Raw genomic sequence first — 15,524 nt, 5'->3', positions numbered from 1 at the left:
GAATAGCCCAGTTTTTTCCTTAGAGGAGACACACAAAAAACATGTGGTAAATGAATAAACATGGTTAATTCCTTGTCCTTCTCTGGTGCGGTGATTCTATTTTCAGCCCAATATGAGTTCCTGAGGAAAGTTGATGCTATGGTTAATTTTATGTGTCAGTTTGGCAAGGTTATGATGTCCAGCTGTTTGGCCAAATACTAGCCAGTTTGCTGCTGTGGAGGCATTTTGTAGATAGGGTTAGCCTTTAATCAGTTGATTTTAAGTAAAGATTAGCCTCAATAATATGGGTAGGCCTCAACCAATCAATTGGAGGTCTTAAATGCAAAGAACTGAGGGTGCTGGAAAGAAGTAGAAATTCTGCCATAGGATTATACCATCCAATTATCTCTGCTTTTCTAGCCTGCTGACCTCCAACAGATTTTAGACTCAAGACTTCAATGTAACTCTTAGTGGGATTTCCCTTGTCTCTGGAATTAGTGTGTCCTAGGCAATTCATTCTTGATAGCCCCCAAAATTATAAGAACCAATTCCTTAAAATAAATCTTATAATAAATATGTATACATTCACACACAAACCCTGTTGTTTCTGTTTCTCTGGAGAACCCTAACATAGTCAAGATGTATCAACATATAGTTTAATTTTTTTTTTAATCACAACTTTAGCACTCAGTACCATGCATCTTGCTGTGACACATCTTTTCCACAGTGAAACTAACAAAAGCCCGATGCTCAGAGAACCGCCCAAAGTATTGGGTGCTTTGTGAATTTGTGTGTTGCCCTTGTGCAGGGATCATGCTGATCTTCTCTGTACTGATCCAATTTTTAGTATATGTGCTGTCCAAGCAAATACTAGTTTTAAATTTATAGATGGCTTTTATAGAGAAAATAAACATATATGTTTTAAGAAAAGAGTTTTTTTTTTTTTTTTGCAAGTCCCTCCAAGCCACGTGAGTTGCTAGTTGCACACACCTTTAAGGTGAAGTTTTCCTCTGCATTTCCACCATTCGATTTTGTTAGGAAGGAATTTTCTGAGTGGTAATTGTGCATTATCCAGAGTTGAGGAAGCACTGACTGTAGTGAGTTAGACACCTGATTGAATGTTTAGTGAAGGCCTGGTCGAACCAGGCATCAAGATCATGGACAGTACCCAAGGCTGATACTTATATTTTAGCTTCTTTCCTGTTTCACAGAATAAAAAAAAAAAAAAAAAAAAAAAAAATAGAATAAAGAAAAAATATAAATTCTAATAAAGAAAGCAGGATTATCAATAACCAAGCCAGTATCTCTGTCTAAAACCAAAAGAGACTAAAAAAGCCCTTGCCAAGAGCCCTGAGCTCTTGAGGGATGAAATTGGATTTCAGCCTTGGATTGCTAGAGGCCTTTTGAGAGAAAGCCTGGAGCAAAATAACCTTCAGCTGCCATACCCAATGCCTCAGAGAGAAGAAGAACCCATAAGCAAGCAAGGCTACATTCAGCTACTCTACCATCAGCCGTGCACAAACATCTGATCAAAGACTCCTTAGTGGGTCCAGTCCTTCAGTGACTGCACAGTGGCATCTAGTGGAGCTTCCCAGGGTTTTCCCAGGACCTGTCTTATCAGGAATCAGCTTACCTCTTATCGATCCCTTATTCAGCCAATTATGAGTACCTGGATTTGGCAAGTTACTGATCCTCTCTATGCCACAGGTTCCCCAATGGTTAAGTAGGAATAATAGTACATATCTCATAGATGATTTCAGAAATGTAAAGCATTTTAACAGGACCACAGTAAGAAACATTTTCATAAATATTAGATATTGTTAGTTTGTTGATTTTATCCTTTTCAAAGCACCCTGCACACAGCATCAATGTGATTATCATAAAACTGTGGAAAAATCTAGTTTCTAAGTTATTGAACCTACTGATCAACTTCAGAAATTGATTCTCAGATAATAGAGATGCAGTCTGGAGTTTCTGGGAAGTTCCTATAGTAGAATAACAAAGCAGTCACTTAGGATTTTGGAGTAAACCCTTACCATCCTCTGCAGATAACTACTGTCCTTTAGAGAAACAGCTTTTGACCTGCTATTGGGCCTTAGCAGAGACAGAATGATTAATCATGGGCCACCAAGTTACTATAAGACCTGTGTTGCATATCTTGAGTTGCAAATTGTCTGATGCACCAAGCCATAAATTTGAGCATGCGCAGCAGCACTCCATCATAAAATGGAAATGGCATATATGACATAGGGCTCAAGAAGGTCCTGAAGGCATGAGTAAGTTACATGAGGAAGTGACCCAAGTGTTCATGGCCCTCACTCCTGCCACATTACCTTCTCTTTCCCAGCCCACACATATGACCTCTTGGGGAGTTCCTTACAATCAATTGACTAAGGACAAGACGACTCAGGCCTGGGTTAAAGATGGTACTGCATGATATGCAGGTACCACCTGAAAGTGTATAGCTGCAACACTGCAGCCCCTTTCTGGGATGTCCCTGAATTGTAGTGGTGAAGGAAAATCCTCCTAGTGGGCAGAACTTTGAGCAGTGCACCTCGTTGTTCATTTTGCTTGGAAAGAGAACTGGCCAGAGGTGCATTTGTACACTGATTCATGGGCTGTTGCTAATGGCTTGGCTGGATGGTCAGGGACTTGGAAGGAACACAATTGGAAAATTGGTGACAAAGAAGTCTGGGGTAGAGGTAGGTGGACAGACCTTTCTGAGTGGGCAAAAAACATGAACATATTTGTGTCCCATGTGAATGCTCACCAGAGGGTGACTTCAGCAGAGAAAGATTGTGATAATCAAGTGGATAAAATGACCCATTCTGTGGATACCAGTCAGCTTCTATTCCCAGTAACTCCTGTCATTGTCGAATGGGCTCATGAAAAAGTGGTCATGGTGATAGGGATGGAGGTTATACATGGGCTCAACAACATGGACTCTCACTCACCAAGGCTAACTTGGCCACAGCCACTGCTGAGTGCCCAAACTACTAGCAGCAGAGACCCACACTCAGTCCCCAATATGGCACCACTCCCTGAGATGATCAGCCTGCTACATGGTGGCAAGTTGATTACATTGGAAAACTTCCATCATGGAAGGAGCAGCAATTTGTTCTAACTGAAATAGATGCATACTCTGGATATGGGTTTGCCTTCTCCGCACACAATGCTTCTGCCATCCATGGACTTATGGAATGCCTTATCCACCATCATGATATTCAAGACAACATTGCTTCTGATCAAGGAATCCACCTAAGTGCAAATGAAATGAGAAAATGGGCATACGCTCATGGAATTCTCTGGTATTAACATGTTCCCCATTATTTAGGGGCAGCTGGGTGGATAGTACCACGGAATGACCTTTTGAAGACTCAATTATGGCACCAACTATGTGGCAATACCTTTCAGGGCTGGGGCAGTGTTCTTCAGGGGGCTGTGTATGCTCTGATCAGCATCCACTCTATGGTGCTGTTTCTCCCATAGCCATGACTTACCGGTCCAAGAATCAAGGGGTGGAAATGGGAGTTGTACAACTCACCTTCACTCCTAGTGATCAAGTAAGAAAATTTTTGCTTCCTGTCTCTGCAACTGTAAGCTCTGCTTGTCTTCCAGTCTTAGTACCAAAAGCAGGAGTGCCCCCACCAGGAGACACAACAATAATTCCATTGAGCTTGAAGTTAAGACTGCCACCTGGCCACTTTGGGCTTCTCATGCCTCTGAATCAACAGGCAAGGAAGGGGAAAACTGTTCTGGCTTGGGTGATTGATCCTACGAGGGGAAATAGGATTGCAACTACACAATGGAGGTAAAGAAGAGTTTTCCTGAAAAGCAGGAGTTCTGCCGGGGCCTCCTCTAGTACTACCATGCCCTGTGATTAAAGTCAATGAAAAATTGCAACTGCCCAATCCAGGAAGGACTACCAATGACCCAGAAACTTCAGGAATGAAGGTCTGGATCATCTCACCAGGCAAAGGACCATGGGCCAGCTCAAGTGCTTGCTGAGGGTAATGCAAACATGGAATGGGTAGTGGAAGAAGGTAGTGATAAAATGAACTATGATTATGGGATCAGTTACAGAAAAGAAGATTATAGCGGCATGAATATTTCCTCCTTGTTTTGTTATGAGTATGTTTGTATTTGTCCATAAAGCAAATATCTTTGTTTTCTTCTCTATCTTACCCTCTTATCATATGACATGATTTGTATTGTTCATTTCACCTCATTATGTTATAGGATATCAAGTTTATGAGTGAATGTTACCCAAGGACTTGCACCCTATTCTGGAGAGATTTAGCACTTTTCTAGTTGTATGCAGGACAGCTGAGTATTGTTAGTGAAACATATGTCTGTTATTGTGTTCTATTTAGAGATTAAGCATGGCTTAAGGTGATGTATATAGCTGCCAAGTTGGCAAGGGGTAGACTGTTATGGTTAGGTTCATGTGTCAACTAGATGGCACCCATGTGTTTGGTCAAGCAAGCACTGGCCTAACCATCATTGCAAGGACATTTGTGGCTGACTAATAAACCAGAAAGTTGGTTATTATATATTATATACAATATATAAATTATATAATATATATATATATGGCTTTTTTAAAATGTCAGGTATTAGAATAGCTAGAAGGAAATGGTGGAACTGTAACCCATAAAAAAATGAAATAAAATAAATTAAATAGGTTCTTATCTTCACATGCAAATATAGGGCAAAAGATCATTATGCATAAACTCTGGAATTCATTCACAGGGAAAACAGCAAAATGAATGCCCTGAAAAGGAGAAAATTTTCTTTATGTTATTTCTTTTAGTATACCCAGTGTTTGATGCAAAATGTGAGATTCCTCTTATACTATGAATGTGAACATAACTGTTCTGCATAAGAAGAAAGAACAATTTGCTTTTTCAGAGACTAAAGAGAAAGAATATAAAGGAAGGACATGGTGGTTAAGTCAGTGTACAGGAGGAAATTTTTTTTCTGGAAACAAAAGATAAAAATTCCTCAGCAAAATTGGCATGTGGAAAAAAAACATTTATGGGAACTTGGATGCAGGAAAGAGCGAGTATCAAAAACTTACAGAATTTATGGGGCTGTGCTAAACAGCTAAAAATTCATGGTGCAGAAATGTAGACAATTCTCCAAGAGGCAGATAGTGACTGTCCAAGAAATGCTTGAATTCTCTATCCATTGACAACTCATTTATTTCATCAGAAATTATTAAGAACCTAGCTCTAAAGACAGAGTTTTTGGGTTTGAGTCATAGCCCTGAAACCTTGGTTATTTTTTAAAGCTTTCTGTGCCTTTGTGAAATGGAGAAAATAATAATTCCTCCTTTTAAGCTGGTTTTGGGTATGTAAACAAGTTAACCCATGCAGTGTACTTATAAGAGAGCTTGCCAGAAAGTGTCCTAAATATGTTAGCTATTATTACTATTAATAAAATTTCCAGCAGTCATTCTACAGTCTGTGCACCTTACAGTAAGCAATGTGATGGAGTTTTTCAGGCCTTACCACATCATGCTTGTATTTCGGCTAAAATCTAAACCTTTTGATGACATCACTTCAATTACACATCTCAGCCTACTCAGCAGTGTCACAGTTTAACTATGTCATATTCATCCTCCAGCGTCCTTTATTTATCCCAGAAATACTAATTATAATCCCCTCCCCTGTCCTATAATCTCATATTAACTCTCCATATGTCTCAACTCTACTCATACAACAGATTCCACAATATACCATGCTGTCCCTGGTATTTCCTCTTTCATCATGCTCTTTGTGATCATCACACATGAGTAAAAATAATAAAACTCATAACATCTAGCTTGCATTTGTCTTTATATATTTCTTAGCATTTTTACTTTCCCCAACTGATATTTTATTTCACATATAACTTCTCATTTGTAACATTATATCTGTTACTTTCTTTCATTCACAATCAAATGACAAAACTTCTGAAGTCCACTCACCCTACAAACACGTGCTCCACACTCCTATCTTCTCCAGCTGTTATTTTACCACCCCACTTTTCAGAAGTGTAGTCCCTTCACCCTGTCTCTGCTTCTTCACCTTCAAATTGCCCAACCCCCAGAAATTTGACTTCTGTTAAAATAACACATCAGATACTTTTTCAAAGCCATAAGAAAGTAATCCTTGGGGTGTGTGTATATGTGTGTGTGTGTGTGTGTGTGTGCATGCACGTGTGATTTCTGTCCCTTTTATCCTTTCATATCTGTGACATTTAGCATTCCTTGACATGGCACACTCAACTGACCTTCTTGAAATCCTTTTCTTTTGGCTTCTGTGACATTGCACTTTTCTCCCTCTCTTCTTGCCTCACTTCCTGAGACTCCAAGCTGAATTATTTACCTTAAATCTGATTTTCTTACTTACATGATTTACACTTATTTTAAAACCTCCATTACCTTTTTTAGGTTAATGCTTATTATTGGTTTGATTCATCCATATGTTTTGTTCCCAATAATTAAAAAATTTGGTATGGCTATGAACTGTTAAATTTATTTTTTGTGTCACACTGATTACTCCCTCCAGTATCCTCCTGCAATCAAAGGTCCAGATTGCCTCTATGAGGTTAATGAACCACGTGTTCTTCAGGGCGTGATAACTCTGGTCTCCTACCTCTAGACACCTAGATAATCAGAAGAGCTGGTGTGGCTGCTGAAATGTTTATGCTGTGGAATCAGCGAAGCCTGAATTTTAATGTATGTGCATATCTAGATTGTAAGAATGTTAATTTGTTTTCCATTTACCTCTTTTAAACTTACAAAAAAATTACATGCACGTATTCTCTGTACTGTTAAAGAGAGAATTCTTGTAGAATCACAAAACCTTTTCACAATCTTAGTAAGAGATCATTAACTCTGATTCCATCAGTTTACAAATGAAGGAATAGAAATTTCCCAAGGTCTTACTGTTAATTAATTTTCTAGCATATTTAGTTGAGTGTTGCTATGATTAAACAAGAGTGACTTTCCTCAAAGTGAATGTTTTGAGAATGCTTAATATCATACTTCTAGTCTAATAAAGTCCTTCCATGTAAAGACTGTTGATATTTTATTATGTAAAAGGGAACTTCTGTCGATATGTGAATATTTACTCTCCATATCCTTTTTTTTATTCATTTTATTGAGATACATTCACATACCATGCAGTCATACAAAACAAATCGTACATTTGATTGTTCACAGTACCATTACATAGTTGTACATTCATTACCAAAATCAATCCCCGACACCCTCATTACCACACACACAAAAATAACCAGAATAATAATTAAAGTGAAAAGGAGCAACTAAAGTAAAAAAGAACACTGGGCGCCCTTGTCTGTTTGTTTGTTTGTTTGTTTGTTTCCCCCACCTTTCCACTCATCCATCCACAAACTAGACAAACGGGAGTGTGATCCCTATGGCCTCCCCCAATCCCACTGTCCCCCCTCATAAACCACATTTTTATACAACTGTCTTCGAGATTCATGGGTTCTGGTTGTAGTTTGATAGTTTCAGGTATCTACCACCAGCTACCCCAATTCATTAGAACCTAAAAAGGGTTGTCTGTATTGTGCATAAGAGTGCCCACCAGAGTGACCTCTCGGCTCCTTTTGGAATCTCTCTGCCACTAAAGCTTATTTCATTTCCTTTCACATCCCCCTTTTGGTCAAGAAGATGTTCTCCATCCCACGATGCCAGGTCTACATTCCTCCACAGGAGTCATAATCCACGTTGCCAGGGAGATTCACTCCTTTGGGTGTCTGATCCCATGTAGGGGGGAGGGCAGTGATTTCACCTTTTAAGTTGGCTTAGCTAGAGAGAGAGGGCCACATCTGAGCAACAAAGAGACATTCAGAAGGAGGCTCTTAGGCACAATTATAGGGAGGCCTAGCTTCTCCTTTGCAGCAACAGTCTTCCCAAGGTCAAATCCCGTGGTAGAGGGCTCAACCCATCAAACCACCAATCCCCTGTCTGTGGGCATGTTAGCAACCATCGAGGTGGGGCAGGCCAATACCCCTGCATTCTCCACCAGCTCCTCAAGGGGGCTCTGCATATTTTTTTCCTTGTTTTTTTTTTTTTTTTTTTTTTTTACTTTTTTTCTCTAAATCAACTGTATGAAAAAAAAAAAAAAAAAAAAAACATACAATGAAAGAACATTTCAAAGAGACCATAACAAAGGAGTAAGAAAAAGACAACTAACCTAAGATAACTACTTTACTTCCGTGTTCTTACTCTACCCCAAGAAAGTAACCTAATATAGCAACATTTCTGTGAACTTGTTCCTACTATACCCATGAGAAATTAACAGACCATAGTCATTCCTGGGCATTCCCAGAACATTAAATTTACCCATGATAGCTTATCTGTTCTTGGATTATTGATCCCCCTTCCTTAATTGCTCTCTATCGCTAGTTCCCCTACATTCTACATTATAAACCATTTGTTTTACATTTTTCAAAGTTCACATTAGTGGTAGCATATAATATTTCTTTTTTTGTGCCTGGCTTATTTCACTCAACATTATGTCTTCAAGGTTCATCCATGTTGTCATATGTTTCACGAGATCGTTCCTTCTTACTGCCGTGTAGTATTCCATCGTGTGTATATGCATTTTATTTATCCACTCATCTGTTGAAGGACATTTGGGTTGTTTCCATCTCTTGGCAATTGTGAATAATTCTGTGATGAACATCGGCGTGCAGATATCTGTTCGTGTCACTGCTCTCCGATCTTCCGGGTATATACCGAGAAGTGCAATCGCTGGATCGAAGGGTATCTCTATATATAGTTTTCTAAGGAACTGCCAGACTGACTTCCAGAGTGGCTGAACCATTATACAGTCCCATCAACAATGAATAAGAGTTCCAATTTCTCCACATCCTCTCCAGCATTTGTAGTTTCCTGTTTGTTTAATGTCAGTCATTCTAATTGGTGTGAGATGGTATCACATTGTGGGCTTAATTTGCATCTCTCTAATAGCTAGTGAAGTTGAACATTTTTTCATGTGTTTCTTGGCCATTTGTATTTCCTCTTCTGAGAATTGTCTTTTCATATCTTTTGCCCATTTTATAATTGGCCTGTCTGTACTATTGTCATTGAGTTGTAGGATTTCTTTATATATGCAAGATATCAGTCTTTTGTCAGATACATGGTTTCCAAAATTTTTTTCCCATTGAGTTGGCTGCCTCGTTACCTTTTTGAGACATTCCTCTGAGGTACAGAAACTTCTAAACTTGAGGAGTTCCCATTTATCTGTTTTTTCTTTTGTTGCTTGTGCTTTGGGGGTAAAGTCTAGGAAGTGGCCACCTAATACAAGGTCTTGAAGATGTTTTCCTACATTATCTTCTAGGAGCTTTATGGTGCTTTCTTTTATATTGAGATCTTTGGTCCATTTTGAGATAATTTTTGTGTAGGGTGTGAGGTAGGGGTCCTCTTTCATTCTTTTGGATATGGATATCCAACTCTCCCAGCCCCATTTGTTGAAAAGACCTTTATGACCCAGTTCAGTGACTTTGGGGGCCTTATCAAAGATCAGTCAGCCATAGATCTGGGGGTCTATCTCCGAATTCTCAATTCGATTCCATTGATCTATATGTCTATCTTTGTGCCAGTACCATGCTGTTTTGACAACTGTGGCTTTATAATAAGCTTCAAAGTCAGGGAGTGTAAGTCCTCCCTCTTGGTTTTTCTTTTTTAGAGTGTCTTCAGCAATTTGAGGCATCTTCCCTTTCCAAATAAATTTGATAACTAGCTTTTCCAAGTCTGCAAACTAGGGTGATGGAATTTTGATTGGGATTGCATTGAATATGTAGATGAGTTTGGGTAGAATTGACATCTTAATGACATTTAGTCTTCCTATCCATGAACATGGAATATTTTTCCATCTTTTAAGATCCCCTTCTATTTCTTTTAGTAGAGTTATGTAGTTTTCTTTGTATAGGTCTTTTACATCTTTGGTTAAGTTTATTCCTAGGTACTTGATTTTTTTAGTTGCTATTGAAAATGGTATCTTTTTCTTTAGTGTCTCTTCAGTTTGTTTATTTCTAGCATATAGAAACATTATTGATTTACGTGCATTAATCTTGTATCCTGCTACTTTGCTAAATTTGTTTATTAGCTCTAGTAGCTGTATCATTGATTTCTCGGGGTTTTCCAGATATAAGATCATATCATCTGCAAGCAATGACAGTTTTACTTCTTCCTTTCCAATTTGGATGCCTTTTATTTTTTTGTCTTGCTGGATTGCCCTGGCTAGCACTTCTAGTACAATGTTGAATACCAGTGGTGATAGCGGGCATCCTTGTCTTGTTCCTGATCTTAGGGGGAAGGCTTTCAGTCTCTCACCATTGAGTACTATGGTGGCTGTGGGTTTTTCATATATGCTCTTTATCATATTGAGGAAGTTTCCTTCAATTCCTACCTTTTGAAGTGTTTTTATCAAAAAGGGATTTTGGACTTTGTTGAATGCTTTTTCAGCATCTATTGAGATGATCATTTGATTTTTCCCTTTTGACTTGTTAATGTGTTGTAATACATTGATTGATTTTCTTATGTTGAACCATCCTTGCATGCCTGGAATGAACCCCACTTGGTCATGGTGTATGATTTTTTTAATTTGTCTTTGGATTCGATTTGCAAGTATTTTGTTGAGGATTTTTGCGTCTATATTCATTAGGGAGATTGGCTGGTAGTTTTCCTTTTTTGTAGCATCTTTGCCTGGTTTTGGTATTAGATAGATGTTAGCTTCATAAAATGAGTTAGGTAGTCTTCCATTTTCTTCAATGTTTTGAAAGAGTTTAAGTAAGACTGGTGTTAATTCTTTTTGGAAAGTTTGGTAGAATTCTCCTGTGAAGCCATCTGGCCCTGGGCATTTATTTGTGGGAAGCTTTTTGATGACTGATTGGATCTCTTTGATTGTGATTGGTTCGTTGGTTGAGGTCTTCTGTTTCTTCTCTGGTCAGTCTAGGTTGTTCATATGTTTCCAGGAAATTGTCCATTTCCTCTACATTATCCAGTTTGTTTCCATACAGTTGTTCATAGTATCCTCTTATAATTTTTTTTAATTTCCTTGGGATCTGCAGTAATGTCACCTTTCTCATTCATTATTTTGTTTATATGGGTCTTCTCTCTTTTTGATTTTGTCAGTCTAGCTAGGGGCTTGTCAATCTTGTTGATCTTCTCAAAGAACCAACTTTTGGTGTTATTTATCCTCTCTATTGTTTTTTTGTTGTCTATGTCATTTATTTCAGCTTTAATCCTTGTTATTTCTTGTCTTCTACTTGGTTTAGGATTGGTTTGCTGTTCATTTTCTAGCTTTTTCAGTTGATCCATTAGTTCTTTGATTTTGGCTCTTTCTTCCTTTTTAATATATGCGTTTAGTGCTATAAATCCCCCCCCCCCCCCCAGGACCGCTTTTGCTGCATCCCATAGGTTTTGGTATGTTGTGTTCTCATTTTCATTCGTCTCTATATATTTAGCAATTTTTCTTGCTATTTCTTCTTTAACCCACTGATTGTTTATGAGTGTGTTGTTTAACCTCCAGGTATTTGTGAATTTTCTAAGTCTCTTAGGGTTATTGACTTCTAAGTGTATTTCATTGTGGTCAGAGAATGTGCTTTGAATAATTTCAATCTTTTTAAATTTACTGATGCTTGTTTTATGTCCCAGCATATGATCTATTCTGGAGAAAGTCCCGTGAGCACTAGAGAATTATGTGTATCTTGGTGATTTAGGATATAATGTTCTATATATGTCTGTCAAATCCAATTCATTTATCAGATTGCTTAGGTTTTCAATTTCCTTACTGGTCTTCTGTCTGGTTGATCTATCTACAGGAGAGAGTGATGTGTTGAAGTCTCCCACAATTATTGTGGAAACATCAATTGATTCCTTTTGTTTTGCCAGTGTTTCTCTCATGTATTTTGTGGCACCTTGATTGGGTGCATAAACATTTATGATTGTTATTTCTTCTTGTTGAATTGCCCTTTTTATTAGTATGTAGTGACCTTCTTTGTCTCTCAAAACATCCCTGCATTTAAAGTCCATTTTATCTGAGATTAATATTGCTACACCTGCTTGCTTTTGGCTGTAGCTGGCATGAAATATTTTTTCCATCCTTTCACTTTCAATTTCTTTGTGTACCTGTGTCTAAGATGAGTCTCTTGTATGCAGCATATTGATGGTTCATTTTTTGTGATCCATTCTGCAAATCTGTACCTTTTAATTGGTAAGTTTAATCCATTTGCATTCAACGTTATAACCATGAAGGCATTTCTTGAGTCAGCCATCTTATCCTTTGGTTTATGTTTGTTATATATATTTTTCCCTCTCTCTATTAATGTCCTTTAATGTACCCATACTGAATCTCTTCAGTACTGAACCTTTCTCCATGTCTCTCTCTCCTTTGTTTCTCTGTCTGTAGGGCTCTCTTTAGTATCTCCAGTTGGGCAGGTCTCTTGTTAGCAAATTCTCTCAGTATTTGTATGTCTGTGAAAAAATTAAGCTCTCCCTAAAATTTGAAGGAGAGCTTTTCTGGATAAAGTATTCTTGGATGGAAATTTTCCTCACTCAGAATTTTAAATATATCGTGCCACTGCCTTCTTGCCTCCATGGTGGCTGCTGAGTAGTCACTACTTAGTCTTATGCTGTTTCCTTTGTATGTGGTGAATTGCTTTTCTCTTGCTACTTTCAGAACTTGCTCCTTCTCTTCTGTATTTGGCAGTGTGATCAGAATATGTCTCGGAGTTGTTTTATTTGGATTTATTCTATTTGGAGTTCACTGGGCATTTATGATTTGTGTATTTATGGTGTTTAGAAGAGTTGGGAATTTTTCCCCAACAATTTCTTTGAATACTCTTCCTAGACCTTTACCCTTTTCTTCTCCTTCTGAAACACCAATGAGTCTTATATTTGGATGTTTTGTATTATCTATCATATCCCTGAGGTCCATTTCGATTTTTTCAATTTTTTTCCCCATTCTTTCTTTTGTGCTTTCATTTTCCATTCTGTCATCTTCCAGGTCACTGATTCATTGTTCAACTTCCTCTAGTCTTGTACTATGAGTATCCAGAATCTTTTTAATTTGGTCAACAGTTTCTTTAATTTCCATAAGATCATCTAATTTTTTATTTAGTCTTGCAATGTCTTCTTTATGCTCTTCTAGGGTCTTCTTGATGTCCTTTATATCCTGGGCCATGGTCTCATCATTCTTCTTTAGTTCTTTAATTAGTTGCTCTAATTAATCTAATTATTAGTTGCTCTAATCTGATCTTTTGATTTGGGTGCTTGGGTTTGGGTTATCCATATCGTCTGGTTTCTTCATACACTTTAAAATTTTCTGTTGTTTTTGGCCTCTTGGCATTTGCTTAACTTGGTAGGGTTCTTTTAGGATTTGTAGACCAATTGAAATCCTCATCTGTGATTTGTCAGGCCTACAGCTTCATGGAGTACATTTTCTGTGACTAACCAGCAGGTGGCATCTGTGAGCCACCTGTTCCCCTCAAGCCAGTTCTCCCCTGCTTTGCCTCTGTGGTGAGTGGGGGAGTAAGTCTTGTGGGGTCCAGTTGGTGTACCAAGCTTGCGTGTGTAGTTGGTGTTGTCAACCCTGTATAAGGGGCATGTGTCTGGGCGGTCAGGGAGGGGGGCAGCTCTAACAACCAAATCTCCCTGGTGTTCCTGGAGTTTTAAAGCTGCTGAAATAATCTAATCCTTCAGTTCAGTCCTGCCACAGTTTGTCTCTGCCACTGACCCACAAGTCCTTGGTATTGGTGTGTGGCCCCTGAGACTTGTGAATGGGTCCCTCTTCCAGGCCTTGCACCCCCTGGTCCTCTGTTGAGGGATGATTGTGCTATGTCACAAGTGAGTGCCTTCCCCCCAGGGTGGTTCTGGGCTGCCGGTCTGTGTAGGGAGGCTCCCAGTCTGCTGAAATGATGTCTGAATGGGGCTTGTTAATTCCTACTGCTCCACCTTCCCAAGTCTGGGACAACCAGCTGAGGGTGCAGGGAAGGCTAATGTCCACACCCAATTTTGTGCCGTATGTATGTTATTGTAAGCACTTCCATCACATTCGGTTGTCTGGGGCAGCTCTGGGCTATGGGGCCGGTGATGGGCAGGAGTGTTTCCTGTCCACCAGGATGATGGCTGTGAGAGGACACCCCCCTTTTTCTTGGGAAGTTGTGGTGTTTAGTGAATTTTCTCAGCCACTGGATTATTGCCTTTTGTCTCAGAGCTCTCAGTTCTGCTCTTGTCTTGACCTGCCCAAATTGCAAGTCTTTGAGGCTTTCTGTATAGGGCTTCTTAGAGTAATTGTTTTAGAAAATGAAAAAAAGATTTAAAAAAAGAAAAAAAAAGGACCCTCCTGGCAGATCTAATGCATTATTGAAATGCTAAGAGAAAAAGCAATTAGGGCTATTAAGGAAAGATCCAGGGGGCAGAGAGATCAGTTTTTCTTCAGGTTTTGCAAATGAGCCTGTGGGCTTGAGCTCTGCCCTTCCCCCTTCTGTGTTCATCCAGCACTCCAAAAAGCATCCACTTTTATTTTTGAGTTTGTCTTGCTGTTTTTGTTATGCCTGTCTCCTCTCTGCTGGGCTGGCTGCCCTCAGATTCTCTGGTGTCTGGTCTCAGTCTATCTATGATTGGTGTTTGGATCAGTAGAATGAGTTTCTGATAAGAGCCGCCACTGCAGTTCTCCCTTCTCCTTCCCGGCACTGACAGCCCCTCCTCCCATGGGACTGAGCCTGGCAGGGAGGGGCACAGGTCCTCTGGCTGCAAAAACTTACAGATTTTGCTGATCTCAGCAGTTCCATGTTTTCATGAGTGTTGTATGAAGCATGCCCAAAGTCAGATTGCTCTGCGGTGTCCAGTCCATGCAGTTCCTGGCTTTCTACCTACTTCCCTGGAGGAGTAACTAAAACATACACCTCACCAATCCACCATCTTGCCCCTGACCCTCCTCTCCATATCCTTTTTAATTTTATATTCAAAGTTATATAAAACAAAAGAGGAGACATGTAGAGAGAACATATATATTGCAAATGGAATTTGAGTTACCCAGGTGTGTGGGTAGGACATCCCCACAGAAGTGGGCCCTGGTGGTATCTGAATGATGAGAAGAATTTTCTTAGAAAGCAGTTTGGATAGGCTCCCACACTTGCATAAGCTCTTGGTAGCAGAAACAAAATGCTGCAGCTTAAAGCTCAGAAGAGCTTACTCTACAGTTCTGAAGAGGATTGAATGTGTTCCACTGATGGAAAACCACAACACTGAGCAGATACATGATTTTAACAGGACCCATGGTCAAACCTAGTAGTTTTGACATCTTGGGCATGTGGGTCATTAGCAGTAATCCTGCTCAGAATTGATTGACAATGATTTTTATTAGGTCCTGAGGACTGTGAGTAAATTGGGCTTCATTAGTCACTCTATACTTCCCTAATTCATTGGAAATTATGTAATCTCACATTGAGGACACCTTGTTAACTATTAGAAAGTTTCTATTTTGTTGGTTAATGATTCCAATGAGTTACAGTTAGAGGAA

General features: G+C 39.1%; 1 non-coding gene across 1 annotated transcript; it reads right to left on the bottom strand.

Annotated features, from left to right (window-relative positions):
* Positions 1-742: 742 nt before the first annotated feature.
* Positions 743-850, bottom strand: LOC119510515. Its single transcript, XR_005211956.1, has one exon. It is a non-coding gene; the product is annotated as a U6 spliceosomal RNA (small nuclear RNA).
* Positions 851-15,524: the final 14,674 nt, after the last annotated feature.

The sequence above is a fragment of the Choloepus didactylus genome, chromosome 1 (genome assembly GCF_015220235.1).
Source record: "Choloepus didactylus isolate mChoDid1 chromosome 1, mChoDid1.pri, whole genome shotgun sequence".
NCBI lineage: Eukaryota > Metazoa > Chordata > Mammalia > Pilosa > Megalonychidae > Choloepus > Choloepus didactylus.
This window is presented reverse-complemented; position numbering and strand designations above follow the sequence as displayed.